The sequence below is a fragment of the Protopterus annectens genome, chromosome 4.part0 (genome assembly GCF_019279795.1).
Source record: "Protopterus annectens isolate FY-2018-M chromosome 4.part0, PAN1.0, whole genome shotgun sequence".
Lineage (NCBI taxonomy): Eukaryota > Metazoa > Chordata > Ceratodontiformes > Protopteridae > Protopterus > Protopterus annectens.
In genome coordinates, this window is record NC_056733.1 from 668,632,221 (window position 1) to 668,653,364 (window position 21,144).

The following is a 21,144-nucleotide window of genomic DNA, read 5'->3' on the forward strand; positions in this document are numbered from 1 at the left end:
ACACCAACTGGACAGGTGAAATCCCTGGTTACAGTCAAGATGTCCCACAGGGCTCTGTCCTAGGCCCTTACTTGTTTAGATTGTATCTTTCAGATCTTACTTTTTCATCTGAGGTGTTCCACAGCCTATATGCTGACGACCTGAAATTGGGTAAACTGATTACAAGTGTTACAGATAAGGCATGTCTGCAAAATAATTTGACTAACTTGACCATTTGGGCACAGGAGAATAATATGTTGATCAATACATCAAAAACTAAGCATATGAGATTTGGGAGACATAAACTGAAAGGTGAATATTTAATACAGCACACAGTGATTGAAACTGTAGACTCATTTAAGGACCTGGGTATATGGGTAGATTCAGCTATGAGTTTTTCTAATCATATCAACCAATTGACTAATGACAGTTATAGAACTATAAGCTGTATAAAAAGATTTATAAAGTCTAGGAAATCAAACATAATGAAGTAATTGTTTGTTAGTTACATTAGACCCAAACTTGAGTATGGAATAACAATATGGAAACTCTATAGGAAAACACGCATGCATAAACTGGAAAGAGTACAGCAGAAATATACCAAGGGCATGCATGGATGTGAAAATCTAAGTTATTATTAAAGACTAAAATATCTGAACTCGTACAGTGTCTCTTACAGATATTTAACAGAAGATCTTATTTAGGTATATAGGGCATTTAGGGACAACTACCTCTGGGAATGTTTGGGGTTATCAGAAAGTACTAGAGAATCATCAGATAACCTATGTAGAAGATTATATAGGAATGAGAAATGTGCTAATTGGTTCTCTGACAGAGTAGCTGATGCTTGGAACAGACTACCAAATTACATTAAAGCAAGTACTAGTTTAGATATTTTTAAGAACAACCTGGACATTTATTATGGGAACAAGTGTTTTGGTATATTGGCAAGCTAGAAGGGCATTAATGCCCGTGCTTGAAACATTTGTATGTATGAATGTACATATGGACAGAAAGCACAACTGTTCTAGGAATTACTCTGGGCTCTAGCACTCCAAGAAGAGGAGAAAATAGGTGGCGTTGGAGAAAAATGGCAGCATCTCAAAACAGCATGTGAGGACTACCGAAAAATATGTGGCTGAGCCAGGTATGGAAATAAGGTACATAAATAAAGGTGGTGGTGGAATGCAGAAGTCCAGAAAGTCATCAAAAAAAAAAAAAAAAAAAAGGAGTGCAGGAAAAAGTAGAAAATCAAAAAGATGGACCAGGCCAGGAAGGAATACTGGTTGGCTAACAAAGAAGTTAAGAAAAGAATTGCAATAGCAAAGAACAGGGCATCGGAAGCACTCTCATAGCTTCTGGAAAGTGACTCAGTAGGTGCACAAAGAAACTATATCAGGTTGCAAGACAAAGACAGAAAAATAAAGAAGATAGTCAGACAACCTTCATAAGGGATGCCAGCAATAACCTGCTCACCAGTCCACAGGACATGAAAGGCAGATGGAAAGAGTACTTCTGGCAATTTCTGAATGAAGAATACCCCCACAGAAGCTGCACTGCCCAGACACAGCCTACAATGAGAGAAGAAGCAGAGATCATTCTAGAATAGGTAAGAATAACACTAAGGAAAATGAAATCAGGGAAAGCAGTAGGCTCAGATGAGGTCACAGCAGATATGATAAAGATGCTGGGTGAGATGGGGGAGAAATGGCTCCTCAGGGTATTCACAGCAGTGTGGAGAGAAAGACGTATCCCAGAATAAGCATAATCATGCCAGTGTACAAGAACAAACATCCACAACTTTGGGCAGTACAGAGGTATCAAACTCCTGTCACACTACATGAAAGTTCTGGAGAGAGTAATTGACAAACGAATATGCAGAGTAGTAGAAAGTAAGGTAGGAGATGAGCAGTTTGGATTCAGATCAGGATGCAGCACAACTGACCCGATGTTTGCAGTGAGACACATAGTTAAGAAGTAGCTAGAGATGAGGAAAGAGTCCAACTGGACATTCCTAGACATTCCTAGACTTGGAGAAAGCATATGACAAGGTCCCAAGAAAGCTGATATGGGCAGTACTGCGGTGTTTCAAAGTCCCAGAAACATTGGTAGAATTAGTGTAGGTTATGTACAAAGACCCAATGACTCAAGTACAAACAGCATTCGGTCTCACAGAATGGTTCCTAGTGGAAGTGAGTGTGCACCAGGGTTCTGCTCTGAGCCCTCTGCTTTTCATATGCTGATGGACTACATTAGCAAACAGGTCAGAGGGGACAAATCAACAAAGTTGCTATATGCAGATGATGTGGCATTACAGGCAGACTCTGAACAAGAACATCAGCAAAGGATATGAGAATGGAATGCAAAACTGAAGGCACATGGGATGAAAATAAGTACAGACAAGGCAGTGGTAATGTCAGCAAACTGGGGAAATCAGAAGCTGAGAAATGCAATAGAAGGGAATATAGTGGAACAAGTTAAAAGCTTCAAGTATCTGGGAGAGGTGGTAAAGTAGAAGGGAAGTCTAAAAGAAGAGGTCAAAGTTAGTCTCAGAGGGGTTGCAGCCAACAGGCATAGAGTATCAGGTGTAGTGTATGACATAATAATGCCAAAGAAGCTGAAAAGTAAGGTGTACAAAACACTGGTGTGATCAGTACTACCGTATGGTACAGAAACCTTTGGCAGTAAAGGCTGAGCAATTCAGGAAGCTAGACATTATGGAAATGAAGTGCCTGAGAAGGGTGGTAGGATGCACAGTGTGGGATAGATGAAGAAATGAGGACATAAAAGGGTTCCTATTATGTAAGCGAATGCTTAAAGTTGCGAACGCTGTTTAATCGAATGTGTTTACCTGAAATGACGAAATTACGAAAGCATGGAACAACGATTTTTTCCCAGGGAAAAAATCACTGCGCTGTTTTCTGGACTTTGCTATTTACTCCACTGTGGTGCAATCTCAGAGTTGGTATATTTAAGTAGGGGGTATGTGGGGGGTGAAGCCCCCCACTTTATTTTGTGTTTGATTTTTTTTTTCTTTTTTAACGAATCAGCGATTTTTTTTCTCTGGCTGATCTGTTTGTTCGGCATTTTGGATTTTCAAAGTGTTTGGGTCGATTATACAGCATTTGCAATTTCAAGTGTTTGCTGATATAATATAGACCTGACATAAGAGCAGAAACCAAAGTAGCTCCAGTTACAGAAAAGATCAGAGAGAACAGATTACGGTGGTTTGGGCATGTGTGCAGAAAAGCAGAAGACAATCTGGTGAAGAAGATTTGGGACAGACAGGAAGAAGGTAAGAGGAAATGAGGGCATCCAGCAAAGAGGTGAATGAATTGTGTGAGAGAAGATCTGTGACAGTCAGGCATGAACATCGAAGAAGACAGGAGTGTGGCAATGAATTGAGAGAGATGGTGACAGTTAACACGACACCCCTACCCCATGCAGAAAATGGGAAGAAGGGAGTTGATGATAATGATGATGATTTAAGGTATGAAGTAGCCTTTATCCCTCATTTTTATGTTTTGGAATGAAAATAGAGAAGTTGATAGTTTGGCTTAAAGCAGACTTGCACAGCACTTTAGCCATAAAAGAAGGATTAGTTCTTAAAGAAACCCAATCTTCATGGAAAATTAGATAAGGTTGATGCACCATAAGACCTTGCAATAGATACTCCTCTTGCAGAGGTCAGAGTAATTAGAAACACTATTTTCCATGTTAAGAACCTTAAGTCAGCCTGATGAGCTGGTTCAAGTGAAGCAAGTCACAGTTTTTCTAACACAAAAGTAAGAACTCAAGGAGGAGTCACTTTTTTCTGGGAGGTTTTATATGCAACACCCCTCTCAAAAAAATGTTGACAGGAGTCTGCATTAAAAGAGGGTGATCCATGGGTAGACATGCTAACATGTCTGACAAATGAACCTTGACTGAAGAGCAAGACAGGGCACAGGATAACTCGCACAAAAAAATTAGAACCAAAGAAACACTAGCCCTGAATGGGTGCTGGTTCTTTTCTTTGCACATACTAAAAAACTTTTTTTTCCATTTACTAATATATGATTTTCTAGTAACAGGTTTTCTTGCTTCCTATAATACCTGCTGCACATCCTCAGAAAAAAGGATTCCAGGCAGGCAGTTTTTTGGGGTTGAGCTGTATCAAACACTTCTGGTGTTGTGTGAGTAGACACACTCTGTGAGGAAGCTTCTGGTTATTGCCCTTGGCCATTTCCAAAAGAATGAAGAACCACTGCTGCCTTGTCCAGAAGGGAGTCACTACAATGATCCTTTGGGAGTCTTTCTGAAGCTGTAGAAATACCCTGGATATTAGTAGAAAGGGTGAAAAAGCATACAGGAACATTCTTGTCCATGAAAAATAAAAATCTTCTGGCTTCCATGCCTTCTTGCTTAGAGTCCTGCAGCAGAATTTCACCAAATGACTGTTGTGACTGGAGGCAAAAAAATCTATTTGTGGTGTTCCACAAAGCTGGATCAATTCCTGGAAAACCCCTGATTCAATTTCCATTCTTCAGGGTCTCTCCTGACCCTGTTCAGTTTGTCTGCCACAGAATTTTACTCTGAAAGTATGTAAGATGCCTGTAGAGTGAGATTGTGCCAAAAAGCTATATCCCAGCCTACCATGGCTAGTCTGCAAGGATGGTGAGATCTGGTTCCCCCTTGCTTGTTTATGTACTATATCACTGTGATTATGTCTGTCTCTACACTTGTGGAGGTCCTGGAGATCACAGATGATTGACACGGTTGGGAACATTCGTAAGTGCCAGCATCTGTTATGTTTATGTGTTTTGGCCTGTGTTTTTTTTTTTTTGTTTCAGAGACCCTGCACTTTTATCCCCATAGATACTGCTCCCCAAGCAAAGTCTGAGGTGTCTGTTGTGACTGAATGTGCTGGTCCTGGAAAGGAAAATGGGAGTCCTGGATTCGGAGAAATTTGGTGTCTTCACCAAAAAAGCTTTCTTTTCAAAAACCCAAAAAACTGGAATCTGAAATGTCAGGGGAAATTGATGTTCAGACCATACAGATTTTGGGCACCATTAGATTTTTTTCATGCAGTGATTATTAAGTGGTATCATAATGATTATATAAGCCATGAGGTCTAGAATCCTGAGGAATTGCCTTGCTGAGACAGTAGTCTAATTACAAAATCTCAGGGACAGATCTAGATATAGATCTACTTTCCCCTGTTTAAAAAAAGCTCTTTGAATTGAATTGTCCAGGAAACACCCCAGGAAAACAATACTGTGAGAAGGAGTCAGAAACGACTTGTGAATGTTCTCAGAATCCCAGCATGTGTAGGAGATCCCTTCCACAACTGAGATATTCAAGAAACTTTGAAAAAGACTCTGCAAAGATAAGCAAGTCAGATAAATAAGGAAAATGTGAATAATTTGCAGTCTGCAGTAGGCTATTACAAGAGCTAGACATTTTGCAAACACTCTTAGGTTCATAGGTTCATAGGCAGGTACTAGGCTATTGGCCCTAGGGCCTATATAAGCCTAGCCAAAAAGGTACCCTGGCTTTCTTCACCCAAGAAAATGATTTTCCTGTGCCCCTGTCGAGCAAAGCCACAGAGGTGATCCCTGGGGTGAATTTCCTATTTCCCATCCAATCATCAAGATTTTTCTTGAAGAGTGATAATGAGGAGCTTTGTTTGATATAGATAGGTAGTTTGTTCCAGAGTATGGAAGTCTCTGGGACAGGAATCTATCCCTCCAGCATATTCTGTTTATTGTGGTAACAAGGTGTAGATCCCTAGAGCATGTATCCTGGAGGGACTGGGATTTCTTTAAGTGGAGCATGTCCAACAGCTCTGGGTTTGACATAGCTTTGCATGTTAGGCAGAGATCGCTTCTGAGTAGGTGATATGTGATGGAGTAAAGCTGGAGTTTTTTGAGATGGTCTGCTTAGGGCATCTGTTTGGGGCCGGTAATGCTCTTTGTGAGGTATTTCTGTGGCCTTACCAGTTATTGTAGATGTCTTGTGAGGTTCATACCAAAAGGGGCATTGTACTCTGTAATGGGTCTAATGAGTAGAGGGGAACAATGACCTCTTTTTTTCTGGATAAGAAACTTTTTGTGATGAGGTGTGCCACGTAGAAGGATTTCCTGACTACTGTGGCGATGTGATTATCAAAGGAGAGACTACTGTCCACCTGTGTCTCAAGGTCTCTTATCACACTTTCGGTGTTAAGTAGACTACCACCTATGTGGTAGCTCATGGGTTTTTACCAAAGGGGTGACAATGCACTTTTTGGCACTAAGCTTGAGGCCATGGCTTTGACACCAGGCATCTGTCTCAGTGAGGCCCTTTTGTAGGATGTCCACATTGTTAGGAGTTTTGATTATGGCTCCTAGTTTGCAGTCATCTGTGAACTTCGTTAGCCAAAGACCTTCTGTGTTAGCCTGTACATCAGGAAAGTAGATACCAAACAGGAGAGGACCCAGGACTAAACCCTGTGGTACTCCACTTGTCACTGGTCTGAAGTCGGATTTGGAGTCTGCTACTTTCACAGTGTGGGTTCTGTCAGTGAGTCAGATGGCAACCCATCTTGTGACATAGGGATTTATACCTAGTGTAGTGAGTTTATCTATAATTCCAGAGTAGAGGATGGTGTCAAAAGCCTTGGCGAGATCTAGATAAGCTGTGTGAACCACCTTACCCTCGTCTACGGCTTTGGTGACTGCTTCAAAGAAGTCTATCAAGCTTAGGAGACATGATCTGCCTTTTACAAACCCAAACTGGGTGGGGTCCAGAGTTTGGGGATTACCAATGTTTTTGTTTATAAGTTCCATGATGATACGTTCCATGGCCTTGCAGACCAGGCTCGTTAGGCTATAGCCCAAAGGTTAAGTCAGAGAACTGACAATATGATCCAGACACAGAAAAGCTTAAGAAACAACTAAAGTTTGGATTTACAGGAATGAGATGATATGTATCTTTTAAATCTAAGGTCACTACAAAAGTCAAGTGGGGAATAAGGGTAACAAGTTGTGAAGTGACAACATTTTGAACTTTGGCACTATCACAGACTGGTTCGGAAAGAAAAAGTCTAGAACTGGCCTCCACAGAATCCTCTTTCTTTGGCATGAGAAACATCCCTAAATAAAACCTTTCTCATAACTGAGGAGGAGGAACATATTCTATCAATCCCTGATAAAGCAGACATCAGAAAAAGAAGGGAAGAGTCTTGTAGATGAGGAGGAATCTCCCTAAAAGGAGGGAGAAATACCCACTGCCATCTGTACCTGTGATGGACTACTCTCAGAACCTGTCTGTCTGAAACAACCTATTGCCAAAGAGAAAAATGGATGTTCAGACTTTCTGGAAGAACTAAGGTACTGCCAAGAAGTTCCTCATATAGTTATTCAGACACGGATAGTCATTAAAAACACTTCATCTTAGCTATATTCTGTCAAAAAAGTAAATTGGAAGGTTTCTATCTGCCCAGCAATAGAAACAGAGTTAGCCAGCTGTCAATCCTCAAAAGCCTGCAGAGGAGTGTTTTCTTCAGCAACAAGAAAGCTCCGATGGGCTTGGCACCCAGTCATGACTTTTAGTCAGCTCAGTACAAGCTGATTAATGGTTTGAGCATGTGGAAAGTGCACTGAAGTTTTAAAAGCTGTCTGGCTGTTATATTCTTAGCAGGGTATAAGGTATAACCCATACAGCTTAGGATACTGCAGCAGTGGTCATAATGAAGAACATCTATAATTTTGTCAAGCAACTATGCAGCAAACAATGGTTCAATTATGCCTAACCAACTTCCAATCCAGTGAAACTGAGGAGCAGGCTTTAACATGGGTCATGCAGAGAGGGAAATTCACCACTCTACAATTACCTGGCTCTCCTGCTATTTGCTGAATTAGGAGTCAAGCAATCCGTTTTGCCATGATGTGGTTCACTGAGAAGAGGCTCAAAAAATTCAGAATAATATACCAGATAACTCCAAAACCATAGAAACGTTGATTAAACATAGAGTAGAAGAAGCTTAAACATTACAAATTCTTCATCAAATGCAAAGAAGAAGGTTAAGTGAACCCTAAAGTTTGTATAGCAGTCACCTAATCAGAGCAGCCAATCAGTATCTGCATCAACCCCCTTTTTCTTATTGTGTACATGGGGACGGGGTGTCACATCAACAGTGACCAAATCACCTAGAACCAATGTTCACACTGCAAAGTGGCTAGCCCTGATGTGGACCTGATGTAATCAGCCAGTCATTAGAATGCAATTTCAAGGACATTCAATGTTAAAATTCAGGCTTTGCAAAAATGCAACTAAAATGTCCTTTTAATGGTATGATAATCATTTCACAGTTGAATACTTCTCCCTCAAGAGTAGTTTAATACTAGCAGTAGTGTTTAACCCAAACTGTTTATCATTCCTTAACATTGTTATCCATCTGTACTCAAGTAACCATGTCTAGAGCTTAGTCCGCAGCCCTACAATTTCAATAGATTTTTCAACAACTAAACATAAATCTGTAAATCTGTGTTCTGCAAAAGTTTTGGCGACATAATTTGTCAAACATTATTCATGACACCACACCTGATATCAGAACAGTGTTCTGCAATTCGCACTTTAAGACGGTGTTTTGTTTTGCCTATATAAAAGCAGTGCATCAAGTGCATGTGGCTAATTAAATAATATTCCTACTCAGGCAAGTAGTATATTGTGTAAACATATTTGTGCCTATTATTGGGTGAACAAACTCTTGTTTATTTACAATGCATTTACAGAATAAACAAGCATAGCCTGGATGTGTTCCTTTTATTTTGTTACACAGTTCCCATTAAACTTTGTTCAGTCTTTATAACATAACTGTTTTTTCAGGTTTCCTTCATGATTAAATGCAAATTATGGTCTATCAGAAAAGTATTTACTCAGTTCACTACAGCTTGTTAAAATATATTAATGTATGATAATTTCAGCAATCTGATAGAACCATCTATTATGACTAATAGTGTATCACATTTCTGCAGTATGTTGACCATCTCATCTGTTCACCACTACCCTTTCAGTTACTATAACTTTTTTTCATAGACATTTTTATAACTAGGCAGCTAAATAATTATGAATGTAACTAAATTTTAGTAATGAACAATTTAGAAATTAAAAATAACATCTGTGTACATGCCCTGTAGCAGACAGAGTTAAAACCCTGACTACAGAGCAATAAACTTCAATAAAGCAATAAATAAGTTCAAGTAGTGGTTTGGGCAACTGATGGCAGTGGAATGGGAAGTGTCTCCCTGATGTTTGCCTGAAGCAATGAGACAATGGAGGGGGATCTGAGTTGTGATCCCCCATGACCACAATACCATCTCCACATGTGAAGGAGCAAGCAAGTGCAGGGCTGAGGGAATAGGTGGTCTCTTTAGTTTTCCATGTCCTCATGAAGCCACCAGCGATAGAGTTATAGCCATAAACAATGCCTCCTCAAATTCCAGGATGTCAGACAATCGCAAGCAACTCTCAAGGGTGACTGACAGATGACTTTGTTGGGTGGCTCCTGCCACCTCAGAGTACTGGGCATGTCCCTTGTATGACATGAATGAATGTGCATAACTGACAGGGGAGAACTGGTGGTTGGCAGTCACATGAACAAAAATGATACAGAAAAAGCAACATCTGTGGCAAAAGCAATAAGGGTACTTTCAAACCACAAAAATACAATGCTACTCTATTCAGAATTTGTGGGAACCAGAGTCTATCCCAGATATCAGAGGGCATGAGGAACAGGATAAAATCATATTATAAAGTATCTATAAAGTTGACAGCTCATTCAGTCCACTTATAAACTCAAAATTAAGCATTTTTGTAGCTAGCCACCCACTGAGGGGGTCTGTGTCCCCATATCCTGCTACCCTATATAAACTAACTTTAAGATCACACAGCATTGGGAGTAAAGGGCAAACTTCAATGCTCCAAATTTGTAGGACACTGAAAGCAATACAGCTGCATTGAGTGACTATAGTGGATCTGACTAAACTCATGCAATTATTAGATTCTTAAAGGTATGAGAGTTATTCAAACCCTAAGGTCTCCAAAGAACAAACTCTAGATAGGTAGATGGGATACCAGTCTACTGCAGATGCAGGATACACACACACACACACACACACACACACACACATACATACACACACACACATATATATATATATATATATATATATATATATATATATACATATATATATATGTGTGTGTGTGTGTGTGTGTGTGTGTGTGCTCACTTTGGAATCTCGAAACAAAATACTGAAATATCAAATTTCAGTATCTCGAAACCAAAGTGTCGAATCTGCAGTTGCATGAAACTGCATAATATCGAACCCAGAAATGTCAAACCCGCAGTAATGATGGTGTGTTAGGTAAGTGTAATGTTTTTAAGGGTTTTGGGGACGATTTGTGTGCATGTGAGTGTGTTGGGGGTTTTAAGTGTGAGTAAGGGTAGGTAGGTAAGAGTGTGAGTGTGTAAGTGTTGCGAGTGGTGGTGTTTGTATGTATGTGATGTATGTTTGCGCAAGGGGGGTGTACAACGTGTGGTGGTGGGTTTTCTGTATTTTGGTTTTTAGTGTGACCTCGGAGTTAGTATATCTAAGTATCGGGGGTCAGCCCCCCACATGGGGGTGCTTGCCCCCCTGCTTATAGGAAGGGTAGGTGTGTGTGTTTGTTTTGTTGTGTTTGTGTGTATTGTTTTTGTTTGTTGTAGTGTCGGGAGGTAGATGTATTTGTGTTTGTGTGGTGTAGTGGTTTTTTGACAGTTGCGGTTTTGAATTTCACAGTTTTGGGTTTCAGGTTTGTAAGTTTTCGGCTTTATAGTCTCGAGATACTGAAATTCGATATTTCAATATTTTGGGATTATAAAGTGAATCTCTCTCTCTATATATATATATATATATATATATATCCAAGAACAATAAAAATATGGCAAAGCACAGCAGAAAGGCAGGGAGACACGTTCTAAAAGTTAATCCACTTTTAATAAACAGGAAAGGGTAAGCACGTTCACAATTAAAAATTGCTTCATCAGACCTTACTAAAAACATACATCACTTCCTTTTATAAGACACACATTCAAATGAACCAATCACAAAGTATACATTATTTAAAGAAATACATTCTCAAATGGCATGTGTAAAATGTAGAAGCTATCACATCGTTTCTTAAGTTTTCTATCCCTCAGTCTAGCAGTGATGGCTAAATGGTCATTGAGCCCTTTGCCCAAATGGGCTCTAAGTTTAATAATCCATCTGAGTTCCTTATTCTCAGTGGTGTTAGAGATGTCACCTAATCTATTGCCCTTGGATACCAATTCTAGTACATTGAATTTAAACAGATGTATATTTCTTGATTCTGACATATGTTTGGTTATGGCACTGTATGTGTGTCCTTTCTTGTAACAGTATACATGGTCTCTAATACGCTCACACAGATGTCTGTTGGTTTTTCCAACATATAATGAATAACAATGCATGCAGTGAGCTAAATTAATGAGATTCCTACTGTTGCAGTTAGCATTGATAGAAAAATTAAATATATTCCCTGTATCAGGGTGTTTAAAGTCAATCCCTTCATATACATAGTCACAAAAGTTACAATGGCCACATCTGATAGTCCCTTGCCTGAAATTAATGTTTCAGAATATGGCCCTGCCTTCGGATAACATAGCCTGCATTTCATATTAAATGTGGTTTCTCATTGCCCCACTATCCCTGGTATAAGAAAAAATAAATGAGGTCTTGTTATCTGGCTTCCAATAGACCTTATTATGCTTCCAGGGTTTGGAGAAATATGGTTTAGCTCTATCATTCCTCATGGCTTTAACATCAACTGCTGTTTTATAGAAGCCAGATAACAAGACCTCATAAGGTCTTATACCAGGGATAGTGGGGCAATAAGAAATATTTTGCAAAGGACCTGGAAAATTCATCAAACTTACACCCATATAGCTCAGACTGTAGGGGAGACACCAGATTTGATGTATAAGAACACAAAAAATCTGAAATGCAGGCTATGTTATCCGAAGAGCGGAGGCGGTTGAGGAGAGATGGTTGTTGGTGAGGAGACAGGAAAGGAACTGGTGATGAATACATCTTTCTAGGATCGTAGAGAGGGGTGAGAGAATTGCAATTGGTTGATAGTTGGAAAGCTCTGGGGGGGGGGGCACCTTTGTGGAGTGGTATGATATATGAGGCTTTCCATAGGGATGAAACGGTGTATTCAGAGATGGATCTATTTAACAGAAGTGAAATGGGATAGGCTATAGTTGTGGATGCAATTTGGAGGCATTTGGCAGGAAGGTTATTGGCTGTAAGGATGGTTGGTTTGAGTATGACTGTGAGTTTTTGGATAGTAAAGGTAGGAACAGATTTAAGTGTGAAAGGTATGGTATTGATTTGGGCCTGAGATGGTTGTGGGGTGTTGGAGGAAGTGATGTGTAAGAGTTTGACTACTGAGGAGGTGAAATAGTTTTTAAAGCTGGAGGCTATGTCCAGGTCTGTACCTGTTATACTGGGGGTGGGAGTGGTGGTTCTTCCGGGCTGTAGGATGATATTTATTGTTGCCCAGAATTTTTGTGGTTTGGTACTCTATTTGTTTTGTTGAGTGATATAGTAATTTTGTTTATCACACTTAACCTGAATTTTGAATTTGTTCCTGAGCTTGTGAAAGGTTTGCCTAGCTGCGGGTGATCTGGTGTGGCGCCAGCTTTTCCAAGCTCTGAGTAGCGCTTTTGTGGTTTTCTGGAGCCAAGGGGTGGGGTTGCTATGCATCCTGTTAGTTTTTAAGGGGGCTAGTTGGTTGAGGATATTTAGGAATGTGGAGTTGAAGTAATCAACTGCTTTGTCTAATGAAATGGTTTTGATGGGAGACCTGTTGTAATGTTGCAAGGCTCTTATGAAGTGGTCTCTAGGAAAATGTTTGTTACAGCAGGTTTGTAGAAGGGAGGGAGAGTTAATTATTTTAAGTTTGTACCTAAGGATAAAAGTGGGGCTGTGGTCACTCAGAGAGTTTGGTAGGGTGCAACACTGATGGGCAGTATTTGGTTGATTTGTGAGGATCAAATCAAGTATAGATTCTCTTTTTGTGGCCTTATCAATGCGTGTGGGAGTATCTATAAGTTGGGTGAAGTTATATAAGTTAATGTGGTGGGTGGGGGTGGGAGGGTGATTGGAGTTCCAGTCAATGATTAACATCATCTAGCATGACAGTTTCTTGAGGGAGGGAGTATGAGGCCCAGTGAAGTATAGATTCTAGGGTGGTTAGGTTGTCACCCGGGGGTATATAGATACCCAGTAGGTTTAAGTGCTTATGTTGATTAAGGGAGAGTTTTGCAAATAGAGTCTCTGCATTGCTGAAGTTGGGGGAATCCTTTTGGAGGCATTGGAGTTGTAGGTTGGTTCTATGAAGCAGAGCTAAGCCTCCACCTCTTTTATGTAGCCGGTCTGCCCTAAGAATGTTATACCCAGGTGGGGTGATGGAATTATCTTTAATGTGTAGTTTCAGCCACATCTCTGTAATGAGACTAATATCAGAGTTATATAAGGAGATGGCAGCATGAAGGTGTTCTATTTCATTCATTATACTGTGGGTTTTCATATTTAGTATCAGTAATTTAGAGGATTTGTGATTAGTTGTATAGTGATGGGTGCATGGCTTATTAGCAGGGGTTGCTGGCCCAGGGTCAGAGTGAATGTCTCCTCCTAGTAGTAGCTGGGTAGTTATACAGGTGATAGCTTTCAGGTATTGGACGATTAGGTATTGAAATTGTAGACTTGGTTGCTTTTTAGATGGATAGAACTGGTACATGGGAGGGGCATGGTATATGGGGGTGTTGGTGTATATGGTGGGGTATATGCTTGCGTGAGTGGGGGTGATAGTAATGTTGTGGGTTAGGGTGGGAGATTTTGGGTGGATACTGTGAGTGATTGGTGAGGAGATAAGAGGTGCTGATTGTGGCTATGGGGAGACAGGTGAATAGGGAGGTTAATCCCAGGAGGGTATGGTGAAGATGAGACTGGGTGTAATGAGAATGTACCAAGTCCTATGCACGAGAGGATGCACGGTCCAAACCAAGTAGAGTGCTCCAAGTGCTCTACTGGGTGTAATGAGACATAGTGGGAGTGAGGTTGTGGAGTTAGAGGAGGTATTTATATCTGGTGATGGTGAGCTGGGTGATTAGGAGATACAGGTGTGGATATTGAACTGGTAGGTGGGCTGGAGTGGTGGGAAGTAGAAGGGCATGTGTAGATGGTCCTGAGGGATACAATTATTGGATAATGGGAGAATGAAGGGAGGGTCTTAGTAAAGGAGGTTACCTATAAATTCAGAGTATGCAGGGGTGGTTGGGAATTGGGGACAGGGTAGGGAAGCGGAGTGAGCCCGTAGAACGAACGGAGTGTGATGAGCCAATCAAGGTATGTGCAATTCAAAAATAAACTATCACTGAAGTCACATCTATAAAAAGAAGTTAAGTCTTACCATAACGTTCCATCTGTGTTCTTGATCTTCGTTCATTCATTACTGATTGGTTATCAGTTCCATCCTCTGAACCGAGCCGTCCTCATACAAAGCTCGCGTCAGCCAAAAACCCTCAAGCCAAGATCCTACCAAGAATGCTCTGCTCCCTGTTACCTCAGATTGAGTTTGCAAGTTGATAGGCAAAAGTAGAGGCTACCTCTGGTCATAACAGACCTACAATAAAGGAAAAGAGGAGTATATGAGATCAACCAGGAACTTCCAGAGGGGGACAGAGGGTGGGGAGTAACGAATGAATGAAGATCAACAACACAGATGGAACGTTATGGTAAGGCATAACTTCTATATCTGATGTTGTTAATCTTCGTTCATTCCTTACTGATGGGACAGAGTCTCCAGCTATCTGTATCCCTGGGTGGCCCTCATGGAAGGACATTCCTGAGAACCATGGAACCAAAAGAATCTCTAACTCTGAAGGCCAAATCCAATTTGTAATGAAGGATAAAAGTATGTGGTTTGGCCCAAGTCGCAGCTGAACAAATATCATTAAGGGAAGCCCTAGCATGGAAAGCTGCTGAAGTTGCCATACATCTTGTAGAATGGGTTTTCACCTTGTGAGGCAAGGTAATGTTGTTCTTGTTGTAGACAAAGGTAATGCAATTTCTCAACCATGACGCCAATGTAACTTTTGAGACTGGATGACCTAGCCTTGGTCCAGAAAAGGCCAGAAATAGTTGGTCTGATTTATGGGTAGATTTTGTGCTGTCCAGATAAAATCATATTTGCCTGTGAACATCCAGGGAATACAGGCAATACTCTCCCTTGTTAGAATGATTAGGAAAAAATACTGGGAGGTCAATAGACTGGTTGATAGACCACTCTGACACCACTTCTGGTAAAAAGGAATAATTTGTTCTCAGTGATACTCTATCCTTATGGAAAATAAGATAGGGACGTTTGCTGCATAAGGCTTGAAGTTCTGACAAACGTCCGGCTGATGTGATTGCAACCAGAAACAAAGTTTTCCAAGAGAGGTACTTCAAATCACATGAAGATGCAAGTTCAGGAGGGGGGAGCTGTTAGGGCTTACAGAACCAAGGCCAAATCCAAGGTTGCACTGGTTCTCTATAGGGAGGTTTTTAGGTGAAAAACACCCTTCAAGAAAGTCTTACAGATTCTATGTGACATGAGTGAAGAATCCTGAAAGCCAATGTGGAAATTAGAAATGGCAGCTAAATGAACATGAATAGTAGAGGCTGATACCCCAGACTGAAAAAGATGTGACAAGTAATCTAAAACCTCCAAAACTGAGGCTGACAAAGGGTCCAATTGTTTATTCACTGCCCATAATGAAAACCTTTTCCATTTGCTGAGATAGATTAGCCTGGTGGATGATTTATGAGATGTGATAAGAAATTTGCGCACCGGGGAAAAGAGGTTATCCTGCCTGGCAGTCATAGGAAGTGGAGAAACCAAGCTGTCAGCTTCAGGCTTGTTAGATTGGGTTGAGTCAGACCCTGTAGATGGGAGATCAATGTTGGGGATGGATTGAGGATCCATGGTCGATCTAACAGGTGAGGTCAGAGGAAGGGGAACCAAACTTGTCGAGGCCAATATGGAACAATGAGGATCACTTTGCTCTTCAACTGCTGTGCTTTCTTCAGAAATTGAGAGATGAGGGGAAGAGGAGGATAAGCATATAGTAGGCCCGAGGGTCAAGCGTGGACTAGAGTGTCTCTCGGTGACTGTCCCCAAGGGGGGATCAGGGCAAAGTAGTTGCTGCACTTGTAGTTGGTTGGGGAGGTGAATAGGTCACAGCAAGGCTGGCCACAGTGGTTGAAAATTCTTGCCGCTATCACAGGGTTGAGGGACCACTTGTTAGGTTGTAGAATGCAACTGCTCAATTTGTCCGCAATCACGTTGGAGCTCCCAGGAATGTGCATTGCAAATAGAAAGCGGTTGGAAGCTATCGTCCATTGCCATATTCTCAAGGCCTCTCCATATAATGGATAGGATTTGGTGCCCCCTTGCTTGTTGATGTACCAGACCACTGACATGTCTGATTGGATCGCAATAGTCCCTGACGGAAGGATGGAGTGGAATGCTTGCAATGCTAATAGCGCCACCCTCAGTTCCAGGACATTGATGTGCAAATGGGCTGCTGTCTCTGACCAGGTGCCTTGGACCGAGTTTCCCTGATATAGCCCCCCCCCACTGCATCAGGGAGGCATCCATGGTCATTGTGGCTTTCAGCTGATGACAGCTGAAGGGGTGAGACCATTGTTGGGGATTTTGAGACATCCACCAGAGCAAATCTTGCTTGCATCTCTGAGTTACACTTATCTGAAAAGACAAAGGATGTTGTAGAGGGTGCTACTGAGTGAGAAGTAACCACTGGAGAAGTCTCATGTGGAAACTCACTAGAGGAACAATGGTGATCAAGGCTGCCATTGACCCCAAGAGTTAGAGTATGGACCGAGCAGATGATTTCTGGTGACAGAGTAGCAGCTGAACCTGTTGTCTTATTCTTTGAAGTATGTGATCCAGAAGAGATGCTGTGCAATTCCTTGTGTCCAACAGAACCCCAATGAATTCTAAAGATTGTGCCAGGGTCGTGTTGGACTTCTCCCAGTTTATAGTGATTCCCAGGTGTTGTGCTGTGAGAAGAGTGTAGTCTAGGGCTTTTTCCAGTAGACGCTTGGTGGGGGCAGTGAGGAGTCAGTCGTCTAGGTATGGAAATGCCCGGAATCCTTGAAGTCGCAGGTGAGCGATGACCACTGCCATGCATTTGGTGAACACTCTGGGGGCTGCAGAGAGACCAAAGGGCAGGGCTCAAAATTGGTAGTGGCTGGCTCCTATGTGGAAGCAGAGGTATCTTCTTGAGCACTTGTCCATTTTTATATGATAATACGCATCCTGAAGATCTACAGAGCACATCCAATCATCTTCTTCCAGAAGAGGAAGTACAGACTAAACTGTGACCATCTGGAATTTCTCTGTTTTTACAAATTTGTTCAGTGTGCTGAGATCCAGGATCTGTCTCCAGTCCCCTGTCTTTTTTGGCACTAAAAAGAACCTTGAGTAAAAACCGGATCCTATCTGGTCTGGGGGGACTGTTTGGATGACTCTTTTTTGTAGCAGCTTTCGGATTTCATGTGTTGCTGCTTCCCTTTGACTGGGTGGGACGTCGGGTAAGTCTCTGGATGAGGTGGGACAGAGATGGAAGGGGATGTGATAGCCTCTGGATATTATCCGTTGTACCCAAGAATCGGTGGTTATGTTTCACCAGGCAGTGGGTTACAAGGAAAATGACCCTTGACCGCTTCCAGAGGTGAGCAATCGGACAACACTTCAGGAGTGTTGGTAGGGTTAACCAGAGAAAAGACTCTCTGGAACCCCAGTTTTGCGGACCTCCCCTGCCCCAAAAGGGGCGTCTTTCATTGGAGTTTCCCCCTTTGCCTCTAGGGGAGAACTCAGCCTGTGCATCACAGAAAGAGCCCTATGATTTTCTGTGTCACACCTTCCCACTCCTCTGATTTCTGAAGTAGAATCATTGAGGAGTGGAGTGTCAGACACCAATGGCAGATAGGGTCTTACCATCTTGTTCACACCTTGCCAGCGTATCTTTAACCTTAGGGCCAAACAAAGAAGTTACATCGATGGAGGTGTTCATAAAGGAAGCCTTAAAGGAGTCCGGAAAGTTGCAAAGGCACATCCAGACATGTCATCCCGTGACTATACCTGCGCCTGCCACTCTAGCTGCTCCTTCCATTGTGTGTGAAATAAGGCACATGGAAGAATTGGATATGCATTATAGGTTCGCTATCTGAGAAGCTACATTGTCACGGACCTCATCAGAAACAGCTCCTGCCAAGGTTTCAAATAGTTGTTTGATAAGGTCCCTCTGGAGCCTTGTAAAGTGTACCAAGTAGTTCAAGGACCTTATGGTGAAGGTCTTTTTAGCAAACACATGCTTCCCGAGTCTGTCTATCGCACAGGACTCCTTGTTGGGCAGATGGACAGTCTGGCTCTCTTCTGCCAAGTCTTTCTTGGTTGTAGCCGCCACCATCATGGCATCTACTGGAAGACCTTTTGACCAATGGGGATGCTCAGCTGGGGGAGATAAAATCTTTTCAGGCATCTGCAGTATAGCTTCCAAGGTGTCAGGAGCCTTCCATGCATGCTGGACAATAAGCTGGACACGCTCATCAGCTGGCGGGGTAACTCAGGAGGTAGGGGGCCGGGCATGAAAGGCCTGCAGGAATATGGATTCCTCTGAGGAAGGGCTGGAGAACTTCCAGTCACCCCTCTGTCTTAGGATCTCGAGGATGTCACCAAAGGACACCTCACCAGAGGGTGACCGTGGGGACCCTTCCCCATCATCAAAGTCCGTATCTTCGGTCAAAGACTCCTCCGTGGAGTTCATGTGCTTCCTTTTGCATGAAACCCTGCGAGGAACTTCCTCAGTGGGGAGCTCTGTGGAAAATTGCAAAGAGGGGGTTTCCTGAGGGGGAGAAACCTGAGGCCCTTGTGCCTGGTGTCTGGTGGTTGTGGCATGCAACACTTGTGGCACAGAGGGGGAGGACTCCAATATGGGGGGGGGGTTGCCAGCGGAGGCAAGTGCCCTCTCCATGGCCTGGAAAGCCGGACTGCTCAAAGAGGGATGGGAGCCCGAAACCAAGCATGACAACCTCAGAACTAAGGTCACACCCCGCTCCAACGAGCCGACCCCCAGACTGGGAGTCTCAAGAGGGCTGTGGAGCAAGAGGGAAGGAAGATTCCTGGAGGGTGCCACAGAAAAAAATTGGCATGGAACCAAGAATGCCTTCCCCACAGCACAGCCACTAGCCTGAGAACAGCCAGATGCCCAGTGCACTGAGGGCCACAAGGACAATTCTGGCTCCAAAGTGAAGGTCCACTATTGGGGTCAGAGGAAGGGAAGCTGCTGTCGGAGGAAGGGGCTTCGATGCTTCCATGGAAGTCGAAGGAGGAATGTATGTTGGAGTCTGTGGGGAAATACGGTCATCTGGAAGAGGGAACGTAGCTTTAGATGGTTGAGAGAGACCCCTGGCCACAAGCAACTGGTCTACAAGCCACAGCACATTTTGTTCTGAGAGGCTCCTAGTCGACCTCATAGAGAAACCTGAAGGTGATTCTGGCCTTTCTAGAAAGGGGCTATATTGGCTTCCAACAAATGGATCCAAGGAAGGAGAATACTTAGTCCTTGCTAGTTCATGTGGTGCAGAGCCCGGAACCGAGGGTGTCTGCACCGAGGAGACTAGTGTTGAGGTTATCTGTGCCGATGAAGGCAGCATCATAGAAGTTGAAGGTGTCTGCCCCATAAAGGGTGGTGTGGTAAATGTCTGCACCAATGAGTATGGTGCCATCGAGGAGGGTGTCTACACCTGTAACAACTGTGCCAAAAAAGACTGCACTGAAGAGCATGTCGGTGCCAAAGGTGTCTGCACCATAGAGGATAGTATCGTCAAACTCGGGGCCAAAGGAGACTGTACCTGCAGAGATGGTGCCAATAAAGGCTGTGACAATACTGTAGGAGCCATAAGTGTCTGCACCAGGAACTCCAGTGCCAGTGGTGATAAAGAGGACATAGCTTGAGCAAGAATCAACTGGGGTGGTGCTGAGACTGGGGCTGAAAGGGCCACAGATGGCACCACCAGGCTCAAAATTTTTACCTTTTTGTGAGTCAACTCCTTGCGATCTCCAGAGGGAGATAAAGTGAACGACCTCTTACGGGGTTTAGCAGGAGGGGTTGAGCCCTCTGACCCAGAGATAGCCACACCGAAAGGAGTTTTAAGGAGGCCTTTCAGGATTAACTTGTTCTTTCTTTCATTGAGAGTCCTGGTCAAAAAATTTCTACAAATCCCACACGGGGGATCCACTGAAAGGTGGGAGACATTCAACCAACAGACACATAAATCATGGCCATTAGAAAGTGGTAACTTACGGCCACATTCCGTACATTGTTTGAAACCAACACTACTTTTCTTGTCCGACATAATGATGTGGAGAAGAAAGACAGTACCAAGGAGTTAAGAAAGCTACCCAGAAGGGTAAGAAGAGAGCAAAGAAGGATTACCAACAATGGTAATGAAGAATTACCTCAAAGGTAAGAAAAGGGTAATAAAAGGGAAGAAAAACTATAGGGAGAGAGTCTTAAAGTTACGATAGGGTAGGAGTATAGCGATAGTAACTGACTGAAAACTTTTTGAGCACTAACAATATAGAAACTTTCAAAAAAATATTCACTTAGCTGAGAGAGAGTGGCTTGACATGGCTGTACAGCAACACGGCAAATGACATTGGGGTAACAGGGAGCAGAGCATTCTGGGTAGGATCTTGGCTCGAGAGGTTTTGGCTGACGTGACCTTGGTACGAGGCCGGCTTGGTTCCGAGGACAGAACTGATAACCCATCGGTAAGGAATGAACGAAGATTAATAACATCAGATTGTTAGTCCTTCTTTTGTTGCTAATGCTTTTTTCTTTAAAATGGAATGAGAGCCCTTTTTAATTTTACCAGTTGGAAGCCCTAAGAAATTACCTTGTCTGAGAGCTGTAAGAGAGTGAGTCAGCAATTGTTGAGTCAGAGACAGACTGGGAGGGTAGTGGGGATATATCACATAGAAGAGGAAAAAAATAAACAGATA

At 42.5% G+C, this 21,144-nt stretch overlaps 1 protein-coding gene across 1 annotated transcript in view; it reads right to left on the minus strand.

Moving 5' to 3' along the window:
• Positions 1–21,144, minus strand: part of CCDC63 (coiled-coil domain containing 63) — a 190,481-nt gene that overhangs the window by 58,066 nt on the left and 111,271 nt on the right. The window lies entirely within an intron of this gene.